Below are 25,502 nucleotides of genomic sequence, written 5' to 3'. Positions count from 1 at the left end.
TTTGTGCCAGGAAAAAAGGAAGTGCTCCAAAGCAAATGCAACTATGTTGAATGGAACTGATGTGAAGGGGTTCCACAGGCCGATTTGCAACAATTTTAGCATCAGAAATGCAATAATTAATTTAATATACTACATATTTAAATTTTTACAATCCATAATGGCATTTAAAGAGAGAGAGGACATATGGGGTCTGGGTGAAGAGAAAATCTTCTTCAGGATGAATTACAGCTAATAAATGTAGAAGGAAATATAAAGAGCATATGTCATTTTTCAATACCCAATGTGAAAAATTGGATCAGATACAGCCCATTAACCAGTGATCAGACTGTTGGCTGAGATATTGTTGAGGAATATTTTTTAATTGATGTATAATTGACAGGATATTATTTTAGTTTCAGATGTATAGCATAGTGATTTGATATTGGTATAGATTGTATACTATCTACAGCAACTGCAAAATAATGGCTATATTCCCCTGTGCTGTACAATATATTATATTCTTGTTGCTTATTTGTTTTATACATAGTAGTTTATATCTCCTAACCCCAAACTACTATCCTGCCCTTTCCCTCTTCCCTTTCCTTACTAGAGACTACTTGTTTGTTTTCTTTTTTTTAATTAAATTTTTTTGGAGTATAGTTGCTTTAAAATGTTGTGTTTGTTTCTGCTGTACAGCAAAGTGAATCAGCTATATGTGAATATATATATCGTCTCTGTTTTGGATTTCCTTCCCATTTAGCTCACCACAGAGCATTGAATAGAGTTCCCTGTGCTATACGATAGGTTTTTATTAGTTATCCATTTTATGCCATGGTAGTGAGTAGTTTGTTTTCTACGTCTGTGAGTCTGTTTTTGTTTTACTATATACGTTCATTTGTATTGTTTCTATATTCCACATATAAGTGCTAACATAGGGTGTTTGTCTTTCTTTGTCTAACATTTCACTAAGCAAAATACCTTTTAGGTCCACACACATTGTTGCAAATGGCAGATTTTCATTCTTTTTTTTTTTTTTTTTGGCTGAGAAATTCCATTTTATACACCACATTTCCTTTATCCATTCATCTGTCAATGGGCACTTTGGTTGCTCTCATATCATGGTATTGTAAATAATGCTGCTACGGACACTGGTTTGCATACATCTTTTCCAGTTAGTATTTTTGCTTTTTTTTTTTTTTTTTTGGATATATATCCAGGACTGGAATTGCCGGATCATATGATATATATTTTTTTTTTTGAAGAACCTATATATTGTTTTCCATTGTGGCTGCACTGATTTACATTCACACCCACAGTGTACAAGGATTTCCTTTTCTCCACATCTTCTCCAACATTTGCTATTTTTAAGCTTCTTTTTTTGACCATGCAGTGCAGCATGTGGGGTCTTAGTTCCCTGACCAGGGATCAACCTCACACATCTTACAATGGAAGCATGCAGTCAACCTCTGAACCACCAGGGGAGTCCCTATTTGTAGACTTCTTGATGTTCATCATTCTGGCAGATGTGAGGTGATATCTCATGGTTGTTTTGATTTTCATTTCTCTAATATTAGTGATAGGTAATTTTCCATGTTCCCCTTAGCTATCTGTATGTCTTCTTTGGAAAAATGTCTATTCAGGTCTTTGACTCATTTTTAAAAATCAGTTTTTTATTTTATTTTTTATATTGAGTAGTATGAGCTATTTATATATTTTGGGTATTAACCACTTATTCAGTAGCCTGTATTTTCATTTTGTGGTTTTCATTTCAATGGTTTCTTTTCTGTGAAAAATATTTCAAGTCTAATTAGGACCTATTTGTTTATTTTTACTTTGATTTCTTTTGTTTTAGGAGAAACCACCCCCTCCCCCCGCCAAAATTTGCTATGATTTATATCCAAGTGTGTTATGTTTATGTTCTCTTCTAGAAGTTATGGTTTCAGGCCTTCCATTTAGATATTTAATCCATTTTGAGATTGTTTTTGTGGGAATACCAGACCACCTGACCTGCCTCTTGAGAAATCTGTATGCAGGTCAGGAAGCAACAGTTAGAACTGGACATGGAACAACAGACTGGTTCCAAAGAGGAAAAGGAGTAAGTCAAGGCTGTACATTGTCACCTTGCTTATTTAACTTATGTGCATAGTACATCATGAAAAATGCTAGACTGGAAGAAACAAGCTGGAATCAAGACTGCTGGGAGAAATATCAATAACCTCAGATATGCAGATGACACCACCCTTATGGCAGAAAGTGAAGAGGAGCTAAAAAGCCTCTTGATGAAAGTGAAAGACGAGAGTGAAAAAGTTGGCTTAAAGCTCAACATTCAGAAAACGAAGATCATGACATCCGGTCCCATCACTTCATGGGAAATAGATGGGGAATCAGTGGAAACAGTGTTGGACTTCATTTTTGGGGGCTCCAAAATCACTGCAGATGGTGATTACAGCCATGAAATTAAAAGACGCTTACTCCTTGCAAGAAAAGTTATGACCAACCTGGATAGCATATTGAAAAGCAGAGACATTACTTTGCCGACTAAGGTCCGTCTAGTCAAGACTATGGTTTTTCCTGTGGTCATGTATGGATGTGAGAGTTGGACTGTGAAGAAGGCTGAGCACCGAAGAATTGATGCTTTTGAATTGTGGTGTTCAAGACTCTTGAGAGTCCCTTGGACTGCAAGGAGATCCAACTAGTCCATTCTGAAGGAGATCAACCCTGGGATTTCTTTGGAAGGAATGATGCTAAAGCTGAACCTCCAGTACTTTGGCGACCTCATGCGAAGAGTTGACTCATTGGAAAAGACCCTGATGCTGGGAGGGATTGGTGGTAGGAGGAGAAGGGGCCGACAGAGGATGAGATGGCTGGATGGCATCACTGACTCGATGGATGTGAGTCTGAGTGAACTCCAGGAGTTGGTGATGAACAGGGAGGCCTGGTGTGCTCCGATTCATGGGGTCGTAAAGAGTAGGACACGACTGAGCGACTGAACTGAACTGAACTGACTATCGTAATCTTATTCTTTAAATGTGGCTGTCCAGCCTTCCCAACACCTCTTACTGAGAGATTTGTCTTTTTTCGCGGTGTATTCTTGCCTTCTTTGTTGTAGACTAAATGACAATAGGTGCATGAGTTTACTTATGAGTGAGCTCCCTATTATTCTATTCTGTTGATCTATTTTTGTGTCTGTCTTTGTGTTAGTACCAAGTTGTTTTGGTTACTGTAACTTTGTAATATATTATGAAGTCAGGGATACCTCCAGCTTTGTTCTTTTTTTTCAAGAATGCTTTAGCAATTTGAGATCTTTTGTGGTTCCATATAAATATTTGAATTATGTTTCCTAGTTCTGTGAAAAATGTCATGGGTATTTAGTAAGGATTGCATTAAATTTGTGGATTTCTTTGAGTAGTAAGGACATTTTACCAATATTATTTCTTCCAATGCCAGAATATCTTTCCATTTCTTTGTATATATAGTTTTCCATTGAGAAATGATATATTTACCCTATGCCAAAGTAACAGATTACAAATGTGTACCTGACTCTTACAACAGAGATCTGGTGCTTAACAGCTTAACAAAATAAAAAGTCTTGTCATCACTTGTATGTAGCACTTATGAAATACATGATATGATTAGAAATTATTCTAGCCAAAACTATTTAATGTGAACCAAATATTTTTAGATCTAATTTTCAGTTTATAGAAAATTTAGGAGAGAGGAACGTATTGAGAAGAAAAAATAAGCCAAATTCAAAGGGCAAAACATTCCACAAGAAAACTAGCTTGGATTCTTTAAAGTCAATATCACTAAAAATATTCTAGATTTAAAGAAACTAAATGAGCATAATGATTGAAGGCATTCATTATGTGAATCTTGATTTGGATTCCAGATTTAAAAACCAAAATATTTAGTTTTCCCGGCGCTTTGCCATGGGGGGGATACAAGGAGAAGTTGGTATTTGCAACCCAGAAGAAGCTTCTCACCAGAACTCAACCACGTTGCCACCCTGATCTCAGAATTCTAGCCTGTAGAAGTATGAGAAATAAAGTTCCATTGTTTATGGGCCAAAAAAGACAAACAAAGTCCCAAACAAAACATTTATAAAAGGCATTTTGGAGACTATTTAGGAAGATAGAATATGGAATTGATAGTAGATATTATGAAGTTATTGCTGATTTTCTAGGTATGAAAATAACACATTATGTAAGAGGATATACTCAAAAGTTGATACTTTAATCTTTGCCAGTGGGATTTTCTATCTGGATCTCACTTCCAAATAGTTCAGCCTAAATAAAATAGACTAATTGTTGAATTATAGTGAAGGGTATGCGGCTTTATTTTTAAACTATCTTAAAAATTTTTTTTTATAGATTTGGCTATTTTGTAATTAAAAGGTATTAAGCCTAAGTTTTCACCTTAAATATGTATCTTTCAACTCTGAAGTGCTTACTAAAGCTTTTTTTTTAAAGAAAATACCTTTCATGATTTATTCTGTCGATGATATTCAACTGCCATTGTTTCTTTTTTTCAACTTTTATTGATATATGCTTCACATATCACAATGCCATCTTTTAAAAGTGTACACTTAGTGCATCTTAGTGTATTTCCAAGTTTGTGTGACAATCACAACTATAGTAAGTCTCCTGCATGCAAGTCTTCAAGTTGTGAACTTTCAAAGATGCAAACATGATTTCACATGTCCAGTTACTTAAGTTAGTTCATGTGTCTCAGTACATTGTCAAGTGTGAACATCCCGTATAAGTGGTTATGCCTTAGTGTACTTTACTGTACAATACTGTGTACTGTACAGTAGTACAGTATCTTTATTTCAAGTCCAGGATGTCCAGAAGCAAGTGTAAAAGCAGCAGTGATACAGCTGGAGCTGCTAAGAAGAGATTCATATGTCAGTGGATCATTTTTTCAAGAGGGTGGATAGAGTTGAATCCATCAAAGAATCATAATCTGTGCCATCCATGATAGACGTGAGCGAAATTGCAGGTCACCTGTCATTTCCTTTGCTGACGATCCTTCATCCCTACCATCTCCCACCTCCCTGCCCTCCTACAGTCAGTAACTCTTCCTGCCTGTTTACTCGATGCCAGCCCCTGTGTGCCAGCTGTTGTACTGTACTATGGTACTTTTCAAGGTACTGAAAGTTTTTAAATGTTTTATTGATTTTTTTCATGGTTTTTTTATGCATCATTTGTGTAAGAAGTATTTTAAGCTTATTACAGTACAGCATTAGATACCTGATTGTGTTAATTGGGTATCTACACTAAACTTGAGGGACTTATGAACAAATTGGACTTAGGAACATTCTCTCAGAACAGAACTCATTTGTATATGGGGAGCTTACCATATCTAATTCTAGAATACGAAAGAAATTCCATGCTTTTTAGCATGTACTCACTATTTGTAACTCCACATAGAAACCTGTAATTTACTTTATGGTTCTATTTTTAAAATTTCAAATCATTGGAATAATACATGTAGGTGGCCTCTTTTGTCTAACTTTATAAACTTAGTGTTATGCTTTCAAGGGTAATTGTATTATAGTGTTTCAGTACTTCATTCCTTTTTATGGCTGAATAACATGCCATTGTAGGATTTATCACATTTTCTTTATCTATTCATCAGTTATTGGACATTTGAGTTGTTTACACATTTTGGCTGTTATGAATAACGATGCTAGAGTCATTTTGTATAAGGTTTAATGTTTTCAGTTTTCTTGGGTATATATCTAAGAGTGGAATTGTTGGGTTCAGGGTCAGACTTTATTTTGGGGGGCTCCAAAATCACTGCAGATGGTGATTGCAGCCATGAAATTAAAAGACACTTACTCCTTGCAAGAAAAGTTATGACCAACCTAGATAGTATATTCAAAAGCAGAGACATTACTTTGCCAACTAAGGTCCGTCTAGTCAAGGCTATGGTTTTTCCTGTGGTCATGTATGGATGTGAGAGCTGGACTGTGAGGAAGGCTGAGCACCGAAGAATTGATGCTTTTGAACTGTGGTGTTGGAAAAGACTCTTGAGAGTCCCTTGGACTGCAAGGAGATCCAACTAGTCCATTCTGAAGGAGATCAACCCTGGGATTTCTTTGGAAGGAATGATGCTAAAGCTGAAACTCCAGTACTTTGGCCACCTCATGTGAAGAGTTGACTCATTGGAAAAGACCCTCCTGCTGGGAGGGATTGGGAGCAGGAGGAGAAGGGGACGACCGAGGATGAGATGGCTGGATGGCATCATGGACTCGATGGACGTGAGTCTGAGTGAACTCCGGGAGTTGGTGATGAACAGGGATGCCTGGCATGCTGTGATTCATGGGGTCGCAAAGAGTCAGACACAACTGAGAGACTGAACTGAACTGAACTGAATGGTAATTGTTTAACATTTTTAGATTTAAATGCCTAAAATGTGTTAGGCAAATTTTAAATCATTGTTTTACTGCTCAAACTTTTTTCCAAAAGAAGTACATCATTTTACATTCCCACCAGCAATATATGAGGATTCCAATTTCTTTACTTCTTTACCAAAACTTGTTATGGTTCATCTTTTACTCTTTAAAATTTTTGTTGAAGTATACTATTATGTGACTTTATTTTCTGAAAATACTGCTAGTGCATGGGTGATGATACTTCAAGGTTTGTCAGAAAGTATTTTACTTTTTCTCAACACAGGTGGATCTTTTTTTTGTTTTGTTTTTTAATTTTAAATTAATTTATTTAGTTTAATTGGAGGCTAATTACTTTACAATATAGTAGTAATTTTTGCCATACATTGACATGAATCAGCCATGGGTGTGCATGTGTTCCCTATCCTGAACCTGCCTCCCACCTCCCTCCCCATCCCATCCCTCAGGGTCATCGCATTGCACCAGCCCTGAGCACCCTGTTTCATGCATAGAACCTGGACTGGCCACTCTATTTCACCTATGATAATATACATGTTTCAATGCTGTTCTCTCAAGTCATCCCACCCTCGCTTTCTCCCACAGAGTCCCAAAGTCTGTTCTTTACATCTATGTCTCTTTTGCTGTCTCACATATAGGGTCATCGTTACCATCTTTCTAAGTTCCATATATATGCGTTAATATACTGTATGGGTGTTTTCCTTTCTGACTTACTTCACTCTGTATAATAGGCTCCAGTTTCATCCACCTCATTAGAACTGATTCAAATGCATTCTTTTTAATAGCTGAGTAATACTCCATTGTGTATATGTACCACAGCTTTCCTATCCATTCATCTGCTAATGGACATCTATGTTGCCAAGTGGATCTATATATGATTGTTCAAAATAATTTTTGATCAGAATTTTTAAAGCACCATCTTCTAATCTTCAACAAGGACATAAAATTAAGATGAGTCTCATCACTTTTCTGATAGTGCTGTGTATATGTGAGTTTGTGCGTATATGCACATGCATGTGTGTGTGTACACATACATATTTGTTTCTCTTTAGAAGCTTTCAGAATATTCTCTTTATGCTTGCAATTTTAAAATTATACAAGGTTGTGTCTTACTATGAGTCATCTTTATTTATCTTTCTTGGCCTTCAATAGGCTCTTTCCATTTTAAAACTTAAAACTCAGGAGAATATTTTTCTATCAATTTTGTTTGTTTCTTCCATCCCATTGTGACTCTTCTATGAACTCCTATTAGGTAAAACCTGGAGTTCAAAATCTAATGTGTGTGTGTCTATTTTTTCCTGATCTTTTCTTTATATTTGTTTTTTTAAATACAATTTAGGAGTAAATTTTTCAGTTTTTCTTTCTGATTATAGGTTAATCACTAGAATAACAATTTCTTTTTCTAACTTTCAGATGACTCTATTATTCAACATCTATATTTTTGAGATCAAATGTTATTTCTTCTTGTTTTCATAACAACTTTTATGTACTTGATGAAGATAAAAGTGTCTTATTAGAAATATATTCTAAATTTCTACTCAATGAATTATATATTTTTTCCTCTAGGCTAATTTTTGTTTGTTTGTTCATCTTTTGCATCCTTGCTATGAGATTCCTGAAATATTTGGTCCTCTGAAGTTCTTGTTTCATAGGTTGATAATTATGCTCAGCTGAAATGGAATTCCTGTGTAGCAGTGTGATTCTATGAGCAGGGCGTTCACAGACAGGTCTCTTTTTGAATTTCATGAACATGGAGCTGACAGGCAGAGGAATCAAAGTAAAGAGAAATATAAATTGACTCCTGGGTATAACTTCCTTTTTTCTCAAGTTTTTAAACAAAGTTCTAAACTAAGGTGGGAGTTGGATGGTCTAGCATGGCCCCAGTGAGGATGACTCCTCTCCTCTCTATGGGATCTCCCATCCTTCAGAAGGACTTTCTGAGATTATTCTCATGGAGAAAGCAGTATTCTCAGATGAAAGCAGAGGCATATAAGACTCTTTGAGACCTAGGCTTGAGACGAGCACTCTGCCTTTTCTAGCATATTCTTTTTGTTAAAGTAAATCTCAAGACCAGACACTATTAAAGAGTAAAGATTTAAACTTCATATCTTGGTAAGACCAGTGAAATGTGTGAAAATGTTAATTGCTCAGTCACGTCTGATTCTTTGTGACCCTGTGGACTGGAGTCCACCAGGCTACCCATTCATGGGATTCTCTATGCAAGAATACTGCAGTGGGTAGCTGTTCCCTTCTTGAGGGCATCTTACCAGCCTAGGGATTGAAGCCAGGTTTCCTGCATTACAGGCAGATTCTTTACTGTCTGAGCCACCAGGGAATGAGGTCATATTGCAAAGGATATGAATAAAAGGAAGAATGAAAACTTGGGGTATTTTAATCTACCACAGCATCTTCCTGAAGTTCCTCAAATTTCTCTTCCTACTCCTGTCACTGTGCTAATTCTTTACCTATTTCCCCTCACCTGCAAGCCCACTCTTTAAATTTTTTTTCTTGTGTTGGAGATGAGATTCTGCAACTAAATGTTTTATGCATGTTATAGTCAGCTGGCTTCCAGAGGTTGTGCAAATGGGGAGCAAAGGAAGGAGAGAGTGGAAGGCAGAGGAAAGAAAGAAAAGCTTGCCTTTTGTTTTCAGCTCTGGGCATTTTCCCTCCACCAGGGACAATGGACAGCTGTAGGCTCTAACTTTTTTATCTCTTTGCCACTCCCAACCATAGTCATTCCCTGTTCCCTCAGAAGTGTCAGTAGTGAGCAGCAAGTCATATACCCCTTAGTGAAATGGAGTTTAGCAGAATGGTACTCATCTCCATGTAACAATCATGGAGGGACTAGGGGATATTTCTTCTCCAGTCTCCTAGGTTTTAATAACTTATAATTTCTTCTCCTTTATATTTTTGCCCTAGGAATTTTAACTCCTTCCTGGAGTTACTGATATCTATTTTAACTCAGAAATGGTTTAGCTCTTTCTGCTTTCCAACACCTGTATAACAAATGTTATTTTTTCTATTAAAATATCTCATATGGTTTCCATTTCTTGACATAACTCTAAAATATAAAGTCACTCTCTTGTTTTCCAGAATTTTTGTTTCATTTTTAATATTTTTTTCAGTAATTTTTATAAGATTTTCAAAGGAGAAATAGGTGAAAATGCTCAGAGCCCTGTATTAGTATTATTTCAGCAACAGTATTTAACCTGAGAACTACTTTCTTAACAAATGCTTAAGTGTACAATCCAGCAATCCCACTTCTGGATATATGTACAAAATTATTAAAATCAGGCTCTTGAAGAGATAGATCTTTGTATTCTCATGTTGATCACAGGATTATCCACAAAAACTAAAACATGGAAGCAACCTAAGTGTCCTCTGGCAGATGGATGCATGTTGGAAGCAATATTGGTATACACAACCAATGGAATATTATTCAGCCTTTAAAAGGAAGGGAATTATGACCTATGCTGCAAAATGGATGATACTTGAGGACATTATGCTAAGTGAAATAAGCCAGTCACACAAAGACAAATACTGTTTGATTCTGCTTATAAGAGATAATTCGAATAGCCAAAAGTTATAGAGACAAAAATTGAATGGTGGTTGTTAAGATCTGAGGAGGCTTGTGTGCAACCCCCCATCACAGACCTCAAGAGAACTTAAGACACACTGAAACTCAAAGAATACATTTTTATAAATGCTGATTCAAATGGAAAATAGAATATTTTGAAATTTTGCAATATTTTGTAATTTCTTGCATAATCCTTAAGTGAGGCCAAGAAAAGAAGAGGAACTTTGAGGTATTGGATGAAAATGAGAGGTTGACATTGACCTCAGAAAGTATAAAATTATAAAAGTCTGTGAAAATCCAAAAAGTAGGTGATTATAAACACAGCATGGTGAGTACTAAAATTATGGTAAATACATCTCTCTGACTGTTTTAGAATAAAGAAGACCAGAGAGATTTTTTTTTTTTTTTGTATACCAAGGTCATTTAGCACTGGCAGTAGTGAGCACGTACCTGCAATGACCCAAACTCTCACATTCACTTGCCTCCTCTCTATCAGTTCAGTTCAGTTCAGTCGCTCAGTCGTGTCCGACTCTTTGCGACCTCATGAATCGCAGCACGCCAGGCCTCCCTGTCCATCACCAACTCCCGGAGTTCACTCAATAAGTCAACTCAAATTAGAAAAATTTCCATCTAAATGTGAAAATGCCCAGAAGGAAACCATTGATTAGCCAATGGATAAATGTAGTCAAACCATTCGCTACTTAAACTTATAAAAGCCCCAAGGTCATACTGGACTCAGTCTGTTAGAATGGTAAATTCGTATTGCTAATCTCATTCTGACATCTGCACAATCCTAGTCTTACCATCTTAATGCCAAATGATACATGCTGCTAATAACCTAAAGACTGATGTCATGCATGAATGCCCTGGAGAGCAATGTATCATCTCATTTTCAACTGTTATAGAACAGAAAGCAGTTTTAAAAGCTATTTTTTCCTTGCAATAATATACATTTTTTTTTATTATTATCATGTTACTATTTCCTACCATGACTAGTCATCCCTATATAGTTAGTGATTTACTATATGGAAAGGCGAAAGGAAACAATAATTATTCATTTCAAGTCCTAGATTAAGACCTCCAATGCAAGTGCCTATTGAGTTATAGCTTAATACTGTGATAATTCTCCAATGGCTAAAGTAAGTCATATGCAGAAATTAAAGATGCCATTTGAAAACATGCCTATTACTGCTCCCAACCTGCTTTGATACATCCCTTATTAACACTGCTTTGAAGCAAGAAAAGAGTCTACTTTGAAGTGACTGGTTTAAAAAGACTCAGTGTTCTAAATTAAAACATTATTTTGTAGTCTGATCTGCCTCAATAAATCTCTCAGTATGAAAATTTATTAGATGGAATTCCTCCTCCTCTTTTAAAAAAGTTTCCAATGAAATAGCAAGAGAGATATGTTATGATTATTGACTAGATAAACTATTGTTTAATTCCTGTGGCCACTGATAAGTTTTCAAGTACAAAATTGATGGTTTGATAATGAATAGAAGTAATACACAGTTAGGAATGGAGACTTTTGTTAAATATATACCATAAGGTATGTATTATTACAAAAAATGATATAAAAAGATGTATGTCCCAACATACATTTCTAAGCTATTTTGTTGCAAGTAGGAATGATTGACACTTTCCTATTTTGGCAAACAGGCTAGACATATTGTTTTAAAAACTGAATAAAACAGTAAAACTTATTCACATGGATTTCTTGTTACAATATGCTCTTGCATTATTGAGATACAACTTAAATTCAACAGAATGCATATATTTTACATATACCACTTTATGAATTTTGACAAATATATATTCATGGTTAACATACACCCTTATCAAGATATAGAAGATTTCTTCATTTCACAATGTTCCCTCATGCCATATGCAGTTAGTTCCTGCCCCTCCTTCTCATTTCAGAAGTGGTTAAGTTTATTTGCTTGAAAGGGGCAGAAGTCCAGTTGAGGCAGATGAAATAAAAAGAAGATTTTGGAAAATAATACCTGTTGAAGGATAGGGAATATGGAATCTTGGGAACATCTAAATGGCTGGAAAGTTCCTTTGCTTTTAATTCACTCTTGCATATTACTCTCAAAATACTTCTTACCTATATGAAATTATTTACAACTAAATGTATCATAGGATCATTAGCAGTACTTATTATATCTTGTTAGTATTTAGCAGAGTACAGAACTTGCTGTCTGGTAAACACTAAATTTGTTAAAGTGAATCGATATGTTTGTTTTTTCTGTTTTTTTTGGGGGGGGAGTCTGTTAAAATTCAGTTGATTCTTGATTCATCTCAAAATTACCTTTCTCTGTGGAAAATTAGTTGACTGAATATTCAGTTATGTCTTTCTTATTTTTTACCATATACAGTATATTACTCTTATTACCCTTAAAACTATTTGTGACTGTTTACATGCCTGTGTCTTCTAATAGACCGTGAGCTCCTTAAAGAAAGTGTTTTTCTTTTTTCTCTTTTCCTCATCTAAGACAAAGTGAGTCGATGCTGATTAAACACATTATTCAGTTCATCACTCAGTATTCGATAAATATTTCTTGACCATTTACTGTATTTGATGTACTGTTTTAGGTATTGTGAATTCAGTGATGAACAAAACAAGCCACTTGACCTCATGTACCTTGCATTCCTGTGTAGGAGTCAAATAATAAACAGAGAGTGTGATATCATGTGAAAATAAGAAGACAATAGAGGTAGATAAAAGGTTGAAGGCATTTAGGTAGAGTGATCATGGAGGCCTTTCTAATTGGTGACAGTTGATTAGTGATCTGAGTATAGTTAGAAGTCAAGCTTTTAGATCATTTGTTAATAGAACATTCCATTTTGAGAAAACAACAAGCAGAGGCCAGAGAAAGAAGTGTGTTTGGTGTTTTGAAAATGGACAGAGTATCTGGAATAGAAGAAGAGAGCAGAGATCAGAGAAGGAAACTAAATCCAGATCTTTTAGACTACAGTAATTAATTTAGATTTTAAAATGCTCAGAGTAAATGGAAAAAGGGATGGACATTATATTCTCATGAGTTTGTGACTATTGCATAATGTGACTATTTTTCAAATGTAACAAATTTAAGATTTTCTAATAAACGTTCTCTCATTAGAGCAGTTCATTTGGAATGAAGGGAAATATTTCAATAATGGTGTTCTGACTGTTCAAGACATTTTGGAGAATATCTCTTATGTTAATGCCTTCAAGATTCCATGGTAAAATTTTTAATATCTCAGATTGATGGTAGAATCATGATTTGAAGTTGGATTTGGCTTTGGAAGCAGACATTAGCCATTGAGGGCCAAGTTTACTGAATAAAATGAGTAAAACTTCAAGCAGCGTGACTGACTCCAAAGAAAGTTCTTTAATGTAATGAGGTTAAATGTGCGGTTTTGAAAACTGGCTCAAAAACAAATTTCAAAAGAAAATGGCCCCTCTTTAAAAAAAAAGAGACTATTTTCTTGCTTTAAAGGTGAAAACATTCACTGTGAAATCTGTGGCACATTGGGTAAAGCAAAATTTGATATTATTATATTAAAAGTCACAACTTCTACTGCCAGTAACTTCTTTAAAAATTGGATTACTAAGTAGGTGTGTAAGATTCAGTGAGAGAGCATGAGATTGTTATTATACTTACTTTAAGTAGAGAAAAAAAAAAACTGTTTAAATCAACCAGTATTACAAAAGGAAAATTATTTTTTCCCAGCACCTTGACCTACCCTTAGGTGTGAAAAGTGCAATTTTATTTTGGATTTAGTGTGTAGTGATCTTAGGGCTTAAATTATTAGTGGTCAAATTGCTATGTTTTGCATTGGAGAAAACTCTGATGCTGGGAGGGGTTGGGGGCAGGAGGAGGAGGGGACGACAGAGGATGAAATGGCTGGATGGCATCACTGACTCAATGGACGTGAGTCTGAGTGAACTCCGGGAGTTGGTGATGGACAGGGAGGCCTGGCGTGCTGCAATTCATGAGGTCGCAAAGAGTCGACACGACTGAGCGACTGAACTGAACTGGAACTGAACTGAAGTGTTTATATTAGATCAGAGAAAAATTGGGTTGGATTATGAACACATTAGGAGAAGGCAATGGCACCCCACTCCAGTACTCTTGCTGGAAAATCCCGTGGACACAGGAGCCTGGGGTACTGCAGTCCATGGGGTCGCTGAGAGTTGGACACGCCTCAGTGACTTCACTTTCACTTTTCACTTTCATGCATTGGAGAAGGAAAGGCAACCCACTCCAGTGTTCTTGCCTGGAGAATCCCAGGGACGGGGGAACCTCATGGGCTGCCGTCTATGGGGTCGCACAGAGTCGGACACGACTGAAGTGACTTAGCAGCAGCATGAACACATTAAATGATCAAATTGCCTTTAATAATTTTTTCTTTTTTTTTCTCTTTGGAGAAGTCATAGGTCCGTACTTTCTGAGTAAGAGTTGATTTTTTTCTTGTAAGTCATTTGTCTCTTTATAAATTTAGTTTAAAAAACAGGAGTAAGGTTCCACATCCAGCATTAACTTTGCTGACAATGTGAACTACTGGAAACAGCAAGCAGCAAAGAAAGAGTACTAAAATAGCTTCCACTGTGTGAAAACAGTCTTAATTATCACTCTAAACAACAATTCCTGTGTTGATGATACTTTTATATTATGAATGAATGGTTTTTAAAATTCCTTCTTGTTACTTAAGTGACTCTGAAAACAGAGAAAATGTTTATATTTTATTTTTTCCGTTATAAAACACTCAAAACACAAACAAAAATATATCCTTCCTTCAAGTAACCAAATTGGCCCTCCGCCTCTAAATCCACCAGTAAGTTCTTGATCATCAGGAATATGGATATACTAGATTATCTAACAATCTAAGGCTGTGTCAAAGCAAGACTGTTCTATGGGACTAGTAGAGATATTTTTTTATAAATGGAGTGTTTTTACTACCATCTCTCTGTGATGTCCTGTTGTTGTTCAGTCGCTAAGTCATGTCCAACTCTTTGTGACCCCATGAACTGCAGCACACCAGGCTTCCCTCTCCTTCAGTACCACCCAGAGTTTGCTCAAACTCATGTTCATTGAGTCACTGATGCCATTCAACCATCTCATTCTCTGTTGTCCCCTTCTTCTCTTGCCAGTGATCTTTCCCAGCATCAGGATCTTTTCCAATGAATCTGCTTTTCACATCAGGTGGCCAAATTATTGGAGCTTCAGCATCAGTCCTTCCAATGAATATGCAGGGTTGACTTCCTTTAGGATTGACTGATTCATTCCCCTTTTTGTCCAAGGGGCTCTCAGGAGTCTTCTCCAGCACTGCATTTTGAAAACATCAATTCTTTGGTGCTCAGCCTTCTTTATGGTCCAACTCTCACATCCATACATGACTACTGGAAAAACCATAGCTTTGACTATATGGAACTTTATTGGCAAAGTTATGTCTCTGCTTTTTAATATGCTGTCTAGGTTTGTCACAGCTTTTCTTCCAAGGAGCAAGCATGTTTTAATTTTGTGGCTTCTGGTCACTGTCCACTGTAATTTTGGAACCGAAGAAAATGAAATCTGACACTTTTCCACTTTTTCCCCATCTATTTGCCATGAAGTGATGGGCCCAGATGCCATGATCTTAGTTTTTTGAATGTTGAGTTTTAAGCCAGCTTTTTCACTCTTCTCTTTCACCCTCATCTTTAGTTTCTCTTCAGTTTCTGCCATTAGATTGGTATCATCTGCATATCTTAGGATATTTGTCCTGGAAATCTGCAATCTTGATTCCATCTTGTGATTCATCCAGCCTGGCATTTTGCATGAGTTACTCTGCATAGAAGTTAAATAAGCAGGTTGACAATATACAGCCTTGACATTCTCCTGTTCCAATTGTGAGCCAATCCTTTGTTCCATGTCAAGTTCTAACTGTTGCTTCTTGACCTGCATATAGGTTTCTCAGGAGACAGGTAAGATGGTCTGATATGCCCGTCTCTATAAGAATTTTTCACAGTGTGTTGTGATCCATAAAGTCAAAGCCTTTACCATAGTCAATGAAGCAGATTTTTTTTTTTGGAATTTCTTTGCTTTTTTCTGTGATCCAGTGAATTTTGGCAATTTGATCTCTGGTTCCTCAGAGATTTCCTGTAGACAGTTCTAAATTTTTCTGTACTTTGTTAATTGAAAGGAGTATAAGTGACCAGGTATAAATATGCTGATCACTTTTAATAGGTTGTTTGCTTTTTCAAGTCTCAGTTTCTTTTAGCTCTACATTCTCATACAGTAAAGGTCAATACTTTCAAATTTTTCATATATATGAGATCTTAGCTAGAATGTATTTATACATCCTTGATAGGAATGTGAAGTAATTAGCATTGCCCTTATGCCATTCTCTTCCTTGATGCACACATGGAATTTAACTTTGCACTGCCATTCTCGTTGGCTCCAGTAGAATGAATGTTATAAGAGTTCTTAATCCTTACTATAGGGCATACTACTAAGTGTGATCTTGGCAATCACTGAATAATTTGACATATTTGGAAGAAGAAGCTAATTGCACATATGAAACCAAGCCAACTCAATCATATTTTAAAAATATTTCACATATAACCTGCTACATTAAAAATCTGCATTTTATATTAAAACCCTGCCTTTGAAAATCAATATTAATTTCTGCTCTTAGTGTATCTTAACCTGAGGCCCAGGAAAAGAAGAGCGTGATGCATCTATCAGTCATCTAGTAATCATATATTTATCATCTATTTTTTTCATCTCTTTATTTAGCAGACATTTGTTGTGGAGGCACTATGTCTGGTGCTAAGGATGTAAAATTGAACATCATTTTCTTCTTGTCTTGGAAAATCTTATATTCTGGTCAAGGAGACTTCTGTTAAAATGTTTTTCAACATTGAAGATAAAATGTATATCCTAGTTTTGGGCTAGCATAAGAAGAAGTGATCAACTATCTGGAAGAATAAGGAAGCATTTCACAAAAGACATGACATTTGAGCTGCCTTCAGACAGTAAAGCATCTGTCCACAATGCAGGAGACCCGGGTTCAATCCCTGGGTTGGGAAGATGTCCTGGACAAGGAAATGGCAACCCACTCCAGCACTCTTGCCTGGAAAATCCCATGGACGAAGGAGCCTGGTAGGCTACAGTCCAGAGGTTGCAAAGACATGACTGAGCAACTTCCCTTTCACTTTTAAGTATGAGTAAGAGATTTCTAGGGTATTCAGGGATATAGGCAAGAGCTGGTAGAAAGAATATGGCCAAGTTACAGAGAAAAGATTAGGGTAGTATATAGAAAAATGGAGCAGAATCTAGACATAGAAGTGGAGAAGTGTTATGGAATGCCTTGTGTGATGATCTAATCCTAACTATAGTAATAAAAATCAGTTATCATTTAATGAGCTCCCCAAAGTAAAACAAATTAAGCATATTATTTCTCATATTCAAAATAATCCTATAAGATAATTATTAATATGCCCAATATACAAATGAGGAAAATAAGACTCAGTCCATGCCAAATATTCTAATGCTTGTGTGGATCAAAATCAAGATTCAATTCTAGTTCTGTTTGTTTCCAGAGTCCTTATTTTCAGAATATTCTGGTTCTCATGGATCTTGTAGAAGATGGAAAGTTGTAGGGGAAAAAAGAGTGAATTATGTCATGGAAATGATAACGATATATTAAAGAAATCACTGAGCAAGCTTCTGCAATAATTCAAAGATCTGATAATCTCTTCTGGTGAGCTAATGAAGAGATTAAATATATGAGTGAGGGATATTGGAAATAGGTTAGAGCATTAACGAAAAGTGAAAATGCTTCCCTTGTGACTCAGCTGGTAAAGAATCCACCTGCAATGCAGGAGACCAGGGTTTGATCCCTGGGTTGGGAATATCCCCTGGAGAAGGGAAAGATACCCACACCAGTATTATGGCCTGGAGAATTCCATGGCTGTATAGAAAAATGTAGCAGAATCTACACATAGAAGTAGAACAGTGGGCGAGGGAGATTGGAAATATTTTAGAGCATTAATGAAAGTGAAAGTGTAGTCGTTCAGTCATGTTGGACTCTTTGCGACCCATGGACTATTGCCCTCCAAGCTCCTCTGTCCATGAAATTCTCTAGGCAAGAATACTGGAGTGGATTGCCATTCTCTTCTCCAGGGGATCTTTCCAACCCAGTGATCCAATCTGGGTTTATCCCATTGCAGGCAGATTCTTTTCTGTCTGAGACCAAGGGACTTTAATAGGGCATTAATGGGATTTCATGATTGTCTGGCTATAGAAACTGACAGAAGGAAAGCCAGGAATAACTCCAAGGTTTTTAGATTAGTCTGTGCCATAGGCGCCATATTATTGCTATTAGAGACCCATCTAGATCCTTTTGGCATTCAGCTCTTCACTCTAAAGTTGCCTTCTGGGATACCAGCAGCTCTGTACTCTTTTGTCTGAATATAAGAAAAACATCTTTATCTCACTTTGAGGGAAAGAAGGAAGTGCCAGAGCCTCAAGAAACAGCTCTCAACCAGTATCAATAAAGGAATTGGCGGGTTAGTATCTCAGTTTCTTTTGCTTCATTTTCAATGGCACCCTGGTGTTTGATACACTGGATTCCAGAGTCCCCTGGTGGGACTGAATTCCAGTTACTGGCAATGGTAACTGGCTTGACAGCAAACCCTTTATTGGTTATTTCTTCTTCTTGCCCATTTTTTTCCACTTTTTCTGATATTTCTTGGCATCACTTCCCAAGTAAACTGCTTGCACTTGAATCTTTGTTTCAGTGGTTGTGGTAATTTAGTTACTAAGTCCTGTCTGACTCTTGTGACCCCATGGACTGTAGCCTGCCAGGCTCCTCTGTCCATGGAATTTTCCAGGCAATAATACTAGAGTGGGTTGCCATTTCCTTATCCAGGGGATCTTCCTAACCCAGGGATCTAACCCTGATTTTCTGCATTGCAGTCAGATTCTTACTGACTGAGCTGCCAGTGGGTAACCAAATTTAAGACAGGTGTCAGTATCTTCAAAGGGAGAAGAAGACAACTAAGAAGAAGAATCTGAAGTACAGGAAAAGGAGATAAATCTGGATTTGGTTGACATCTTATTCTCAAATGGAATGCTTAGAATTAGAGAGGAGCAATGCCCATTCCTCTGGCACAGAAAAAGAAGGGGAGTAAAGGGAAGTGGTATTAAGTGGAACTGTAAATAAAGAGAAAGCGCATTTGTGGATTTTCCTTTCTGTGAAAAAGAAACACTTATGTGCCAAGTTTGAGATGATAAGAAATTAGATGGGGATTTTTGGAGAAACATGAGTGTACTCTTTCACTATGTAGAGAGAATAATTATGTGTGATGAGCGAAGGAGGCCAAACTGATATCAGGAGGATTTTTTAAAATATTGAATGAATCCAGTCTTTTTGTTTTACTTTCAATTAGATTGCTTTTATATTCCAATTTAGCAAAATTTAATATAATTTAATTTCACAATACTAAATTAAACATTTCTAATGTAAATTACCTCATTCTCAAGGACTTCACTGACTTTCTTTTTAATACAGTAAGAATTTATTATTATATTATTATTTAAAATTTTTATAAAAGTATTTTATGTAAGTCACATTGAGTTAAACATTTAAGACTTGAAAATGAATATATCTGCACTTCCCAGTGGCAATCAGTTACAAATGTTGTAATCATTACTTCTGGATTTTAGCTACATATTTCTAAATGATGAGTATATTTCTACCTATAGTTTCCTTATAGACATTACCTATGTACTGTATATTATAAATGAAGATTTTTATTTACTTTACACCTTACCTTCCATTATCACTACGTACTGATTTTTTTTGTTGTTAATTCACTATTAGCTCCTTTCAGTTTTACAATTCTGATAGTGTTGATTACTATTGAAGTATAGTTCTATACTGTATTTATTTTCTTATCTAACTTTCATTTTTTGAGGTTAATAATTGCTTCAATATTTTATCTGCAAAAACATTTGATACTTGATTAAATCCTCTAACGGCACAGTATCTCTTAATAGGCATTTTTTTAAATTGGTCAAACCTTAACCTGGAGCTATCCTTATTGGAGTCCTCTAGTGGTTCTTCTAAGGTCCAGTTGATCTATATATCAGTTGTACAGTTGTCATCCTGGATCTTTATGTGGCTTTTATCAGTAATTCCTCCTCCTTTCTCCAATGGTAAGTCCTCTGCTTTCTAGGTCCTATGTCTTATTCTTTCTTGGTTTTTGCTCTTATTGAAGCATTTTTTTTCCCAAAAAAACTATCCAAGAATGCATGAATGAGAAGTCTTTTTTTGAGACTATGTGTAAATCAAAACACCTTAGTTTTTGCCTGATATTTGATTAACTACCTAGACAGAAAATTCTCTATTGGTATGGTTTTAACTTAGCAGTCAAAATATATTGCTTTATTACCTTCTATATAACTTTACTATTGAAAGACTTATTTGTTTTTCATTTAAATTTTTATTGAAATACAGTTGATTTATAATATATTATATTAATTTGAGAAATTAAATATCACTGATTGTTATAATTTATTTACAGCAAGTTGTCTCTCTTTATCAGTGGCATTTTAGTACTTTGATATTTTGTTTTCTTGTGGATTCTGTTTTCTCAATAGCTCTTTGTTTTTCTCTGATGTGCCTGTTTGCATGATGTCCTGTTCTTGTTTTATAGATGCAGTGTTCAATATCTACGCTAGCTCCATGAGTATACTACTGAAAAGTTTTAGACCTATTTTCTGCTACCTGGATTGTTTTTTTACTGACCTACTGTTTTTTTTTTCATGAGTGAAGTAGGCCTTTCTTGTCAATCTCTACCTTCATATTAAAAGCTGTTCTCAGTGTCTTGTGTAGTACTTCATTGACATTTCAGAGGAATATAACAAATTCTCTGTGTGTTTTGACAGAGTTTTGGCAATGATTTTCTGGTTGACTGTTCTAAGAGTTTGAAATCTGACTATATGGCCAGCTATCTATTTAGGGAATACACAGATGTCAGGATTTTAGGTCTTTTTTTCTGAGGTGATTTCTTTTTTCCTATAGAATCCCCCTGCCTCTTGCCTAAGGAAGTGTTTTGGTGCTCAGAAAGGAAGAGAACCAGATGTTTCATGATTTAGGGTGTAGAATTTTTCTAATTCTCTCTCTCTCTCTCTTTTTTTATACAATACCTCACCATCAATCACCTCTGTGCCTGGAGTTCCAATGTTCAGAACTGTTTGGTTCAATTTCAACAAGATTTCTGATCTATAAACTAGAAATGAACATTTCTCCAAATGCATAAGCTTGTAGATAGGAACTGAAGATTATTTGATGATGTTACAGACATTAAAATACCAATTTCCACCCATCTTACTCTTCCTTCTGTTGGTGTGCCACTAGTTTCTGAATAATATTTCAGAGCAAAGCAATCTCTACCTTGTCACTACCCACATGATTTCAAATATGAAGGTTAAATACGTCTCTCTTCTGTGAGTTTTTCAGTTTGCCTTCTCTTTTTAACATTATATATTATGGTTTGGGTTAAGTATATTTGCTACTTTGCATTCATATTTGTTGTGATCTTTCAGTTATTTTCCAGAGAATGAGATAAGGAAAATGTCTCTACAGTTATCTTGTCTTAATAATTTTATCTGCTAGTTGTCAATATCATGCAGAGATATGTATATAAACATCACCATAGCTAACTAAATATACCATTCTTAAACAGAGTTGATGTGATGGACTTAGAGTTTTGGCATTAATAAGAAGAAAAATTCAAGTTTCATTTTTAATGAGATATACTTGATGTGGGAATCATTATGGGGTGGTAGTAAAGGAATAAAATGATTATCATAGCATTTTTAGAACTTTTTACAGAGACTGGCAAGAAAGAGCTTATAGTGTTTCAGGTGTGAATTCTTCTGTTTACTGGCCATTTCTCTTTGGTTTGGTATTTAAAATTACTTAACTTTTTTTTTTTTCTTAAATCAGGTGCACTAGGAGACCAGCATAGTGAAGATGGCATCCAGCATTTTTATTAACACTCATTAGTTGCCAAGTAAATGAGTTCAATTTTATTCATTTCTATCCAAGTGAAATTTGCATATAAAGCTGTTTTCATTTGAATTCAAAGATTGCTTGTTCTATATGCTAACTTAAAATGCAAGGTAGAGAAAGAATATTTTCTTTTCCATTGTCTATTGTTTTCCTTGAAATTAAAAAAAAGATTATGAAACAACTGGCAAAAATAAAGATAAAAATATCTTTCAAATACTTATATTAAGAATGTGGTATATAGTTAAATGAATTAAAAAGAGAAAGATACTGACTCAAAAATTATCAAATATGCTTGCACAATGCATATGTTTTGGCTTGTAAAGTTAGAAAAAGCTTTTTAACAAGATTATAGCATACTATAATAATGTAATTACATGTATTTACACTAATTATACACTTATATATAATTATGCTAATTATGTAAATACATGACATTTGATAAAATATGACTTTGAAATTCACTCAATAAAAGCAGAATGAACTGGCTGGTAGAACCATGTGCCAATAATGAGGGAAGGAAAATGAAATGTCTTGCATAACTAGTCTCTATGCTCTATTTTTTCTCTAAAACTTCTAATTATAAAATTTAACAATACAGCACAGAGCCATTGGCAATAGATTTGAAGTTGCGATCCTTATTTTTTTTGTTTAAGAAGATTTTCTCTTTTTCTCACAGCTTCAGGTTGGAGATTTCCTGAAAACAGTGATTGTGATTAATTATTTTAAAGAAACTTATATGTAAATATAAATGAAAATGTGAGCCAATTGTTAGTCTAAAGGATTAGCAATGACTAGACCATTATACTTCAACATCTGAAAAGACAGAAAGGACTTCTCACACTTCAATCTTCCCCTAATACTTTGTTCATCCATTCACTTTGTCTCCATGTAAAGGGAGGAGGAACAGGATATAAACAATTGGTGGAAAACATATTTATATGTTATCCAGGTTTCTGAATAATATCCCTGCCATTTTTTTTCAAAAATTGGAGATTAAAACAATGATGAAGATGAGGAAAAGTCCTTGATTCTATTACAGATAGCTCAGTATATTCAGAACCTTTCTTTATTCCCAGAGTTGTTATTCTCTGAGGATACTGGCAGTGAAGAAAGTTCATCAGAAACTAAGTTCAGAGTTGTGGTCATTCAGGGTAGGGACAAACATTTTAGGCACTTGTACTGTAGTCTGATGTCATTTTATTTGATCAACCATTAATAAGCATTTACTATGTGAAAAGTAGAAGCTCTCCCATCAAAGATCTTCCAGGATAATACTGATGGAAACAAACAACAGCAAAAGAAAAAATCAACAGCTACAATTATAAGAATAAATAACTCAGTCAGTCAGTTCAGTCACTCAGTCATGTCCAACTTTTTGCGACTCCATGAATCTCAGCATGCCAGGCCTCCCTGTCCATTACCAACTCCCAGAGTTCACTCAAACTCATGTCCATCGATTCAGTGATCTCATCCAGCCATCTCATCCTCTGTCATCCCCTTCTCCTTCTGCCCCCAATCCCTCCCTAAATTGCTCAGATCAAGATAAATTGGGAGAGTAGCATTAACATATATGTACTTTCATGGTGGTCCAGTGGTAAAGAATCTGCCTGCTAACTCAGAGGACATGCAGAGACAAAGGGTTTGATCCCTGGTCTGGGAAGATCCTTTGGGCTTCCTGGTGGCTCAGACAGTAAAGAATCTGACTGCAATGCAAGAGACCCAGGGTCAGTCCTTGGGTCAGAAAGATCCCCTGGAGAAGGGAATGGCTACCTACCCACTCCAGTATTCTTGCCTGGAGAATTCTATGGAGAATCCAGAGATGCCTGGTGGGCTACAGTCCGTAGGGTCTCAAAGAGTCAGACAAAACTGAGCAACTAACACAACTAATGTGTAAAAGAGATAGCTAGTGGGAAGCTGCTATATAGCACAGGGAGCTCAATGGTTCTCTGTGATGACCTAGAGGGTGGGATGCAGGTCTGGGAGGGAGGTGCACAAGGGAGGGGATATATGTATACATATAGCTGATTCACTTTGTTGTACAGCAGAAACTATCACAGCATTGTAAAGCAATTATACTTCGATTCAGTTCAGTCCAGTCATTCAGTTGTGTCCGACTCTTTGCGACCCCATGAATCGCAGCACACCAGGCCTCCCTGTCCATCACCATCTCCCAGAGTTCACTCAGAATCACATCCATCAAGTCGGTGATGCCATCCAGCCATCTCATCCTCTGTCGTCCCCTTCTCCTCCTGCCCTCAATTCCTCCCAGAGTCTTCTCCAATGAGTCAAATCTTTGCATGAGGTGGCCAAAGTACTGGAGTTTCAGCTTTAGCATCAGTCCTTCCAAAGAACACCCAGGACTGATCTCCTTTAGAATGGACTAGTTGGATCTCCTTGCAGTCCAAAGGACTCTCCAGAGTCTTCTCCAACATCACAGTTCAAAAGCGTCAATTCTTCGGTGCTCAGCTTTCTTCACAGTCCAACTCTCACATCCATACATGACTACTGGAAAAACCATAGACTTGACTAGACGGACCTTTGTTGGCAAAGTAATGTCTCTGCTTTTTAATATATTATCTAGGTTGGTCATAACTTTCCTTCCAAGGAGTAAGCGTCTTTTAATTTCATGGCTGCAGTCACCATCTGCAGTGATTTTGGAGCCCCCCAAAATAAAGTCTGACACTGTTTCCACTGTTTCCCCATCTATTTCCCATGAAGTGATGGGACCAGATGCTATGATCTTCGTTTTCTGAATGTTGAGCTTTAAGCCAACATTTTCACTCTCCTCTTTCACTTTCATCAAGAGGTTTTTGAGTTCCTCTTCACTTTCTGCCATAAGAGTGGTGTCATCTGCATATCTGAGGTTATTGATATTTCTCCCGGCAATCTTGATTCCAGCTCGTGCTTCATCCAGCCCAGCATTTCTCATGATGTACTCTGCATATAAGTTAAATAAGTAGGCTGACAATGTACAGTCTTGACATACTCTTTTTCCTATTTGGAACCAGTCTGTTGTTCCATGTCCAATTCTAACTGTTGCTTCCTGACCTGCATATAGGTTTCTCAAGAGGCAGGTCAGGTGGTCTGGTATTCCCATCTCTTTCAGAATTTTCCACAGTTTGCTGTGATCCACACAGTCAAAGGCTTTGGCATAGTCAATAAAGCAGAAGTAGATGTTTTCTGGAACTCTCTTGCTTTTTCCATGATCCAGCGAATGTTGGCAATTTGATCTCTGGTTCCTGTGCCTTTCCTAAAACTAGCTTGAACATCTGGAAGTTCACGGTTCACATATTGCTGAAGCCTGGCTTGGAGAATTTTGAGCATTACTTTACTAGCGTGTGAGATGAGTGCAATTGTGCGGCAGTTTGAGCATTCTTTAGCATTGCCTTTCTTTGGGATTGGAATGAAAACGGACCTTTTCCAGTCCACATGACCATTTGTGAAAGTTTATCTGTGCTCCAGTCATTTTCAGTCTGATACATAATC

This window comes from Oryx dammah, unplaced genomic scaffold (assembly GCF_014754425.2).
Source record: "Oryx dammah isolate SB20612 unplaced genomic scaffold, SCBI_Odam_1.1 HiC_scaffold_1, whole genome shotgun sequence".
NCBI lineage: Eukaryota > Metazoa > Chordata > Mammalia > Artiodactyla > Bovidae > Oryx > Oryx dammah.
This window is presented reverse-complemented; position numbering follows the sequence as displayed.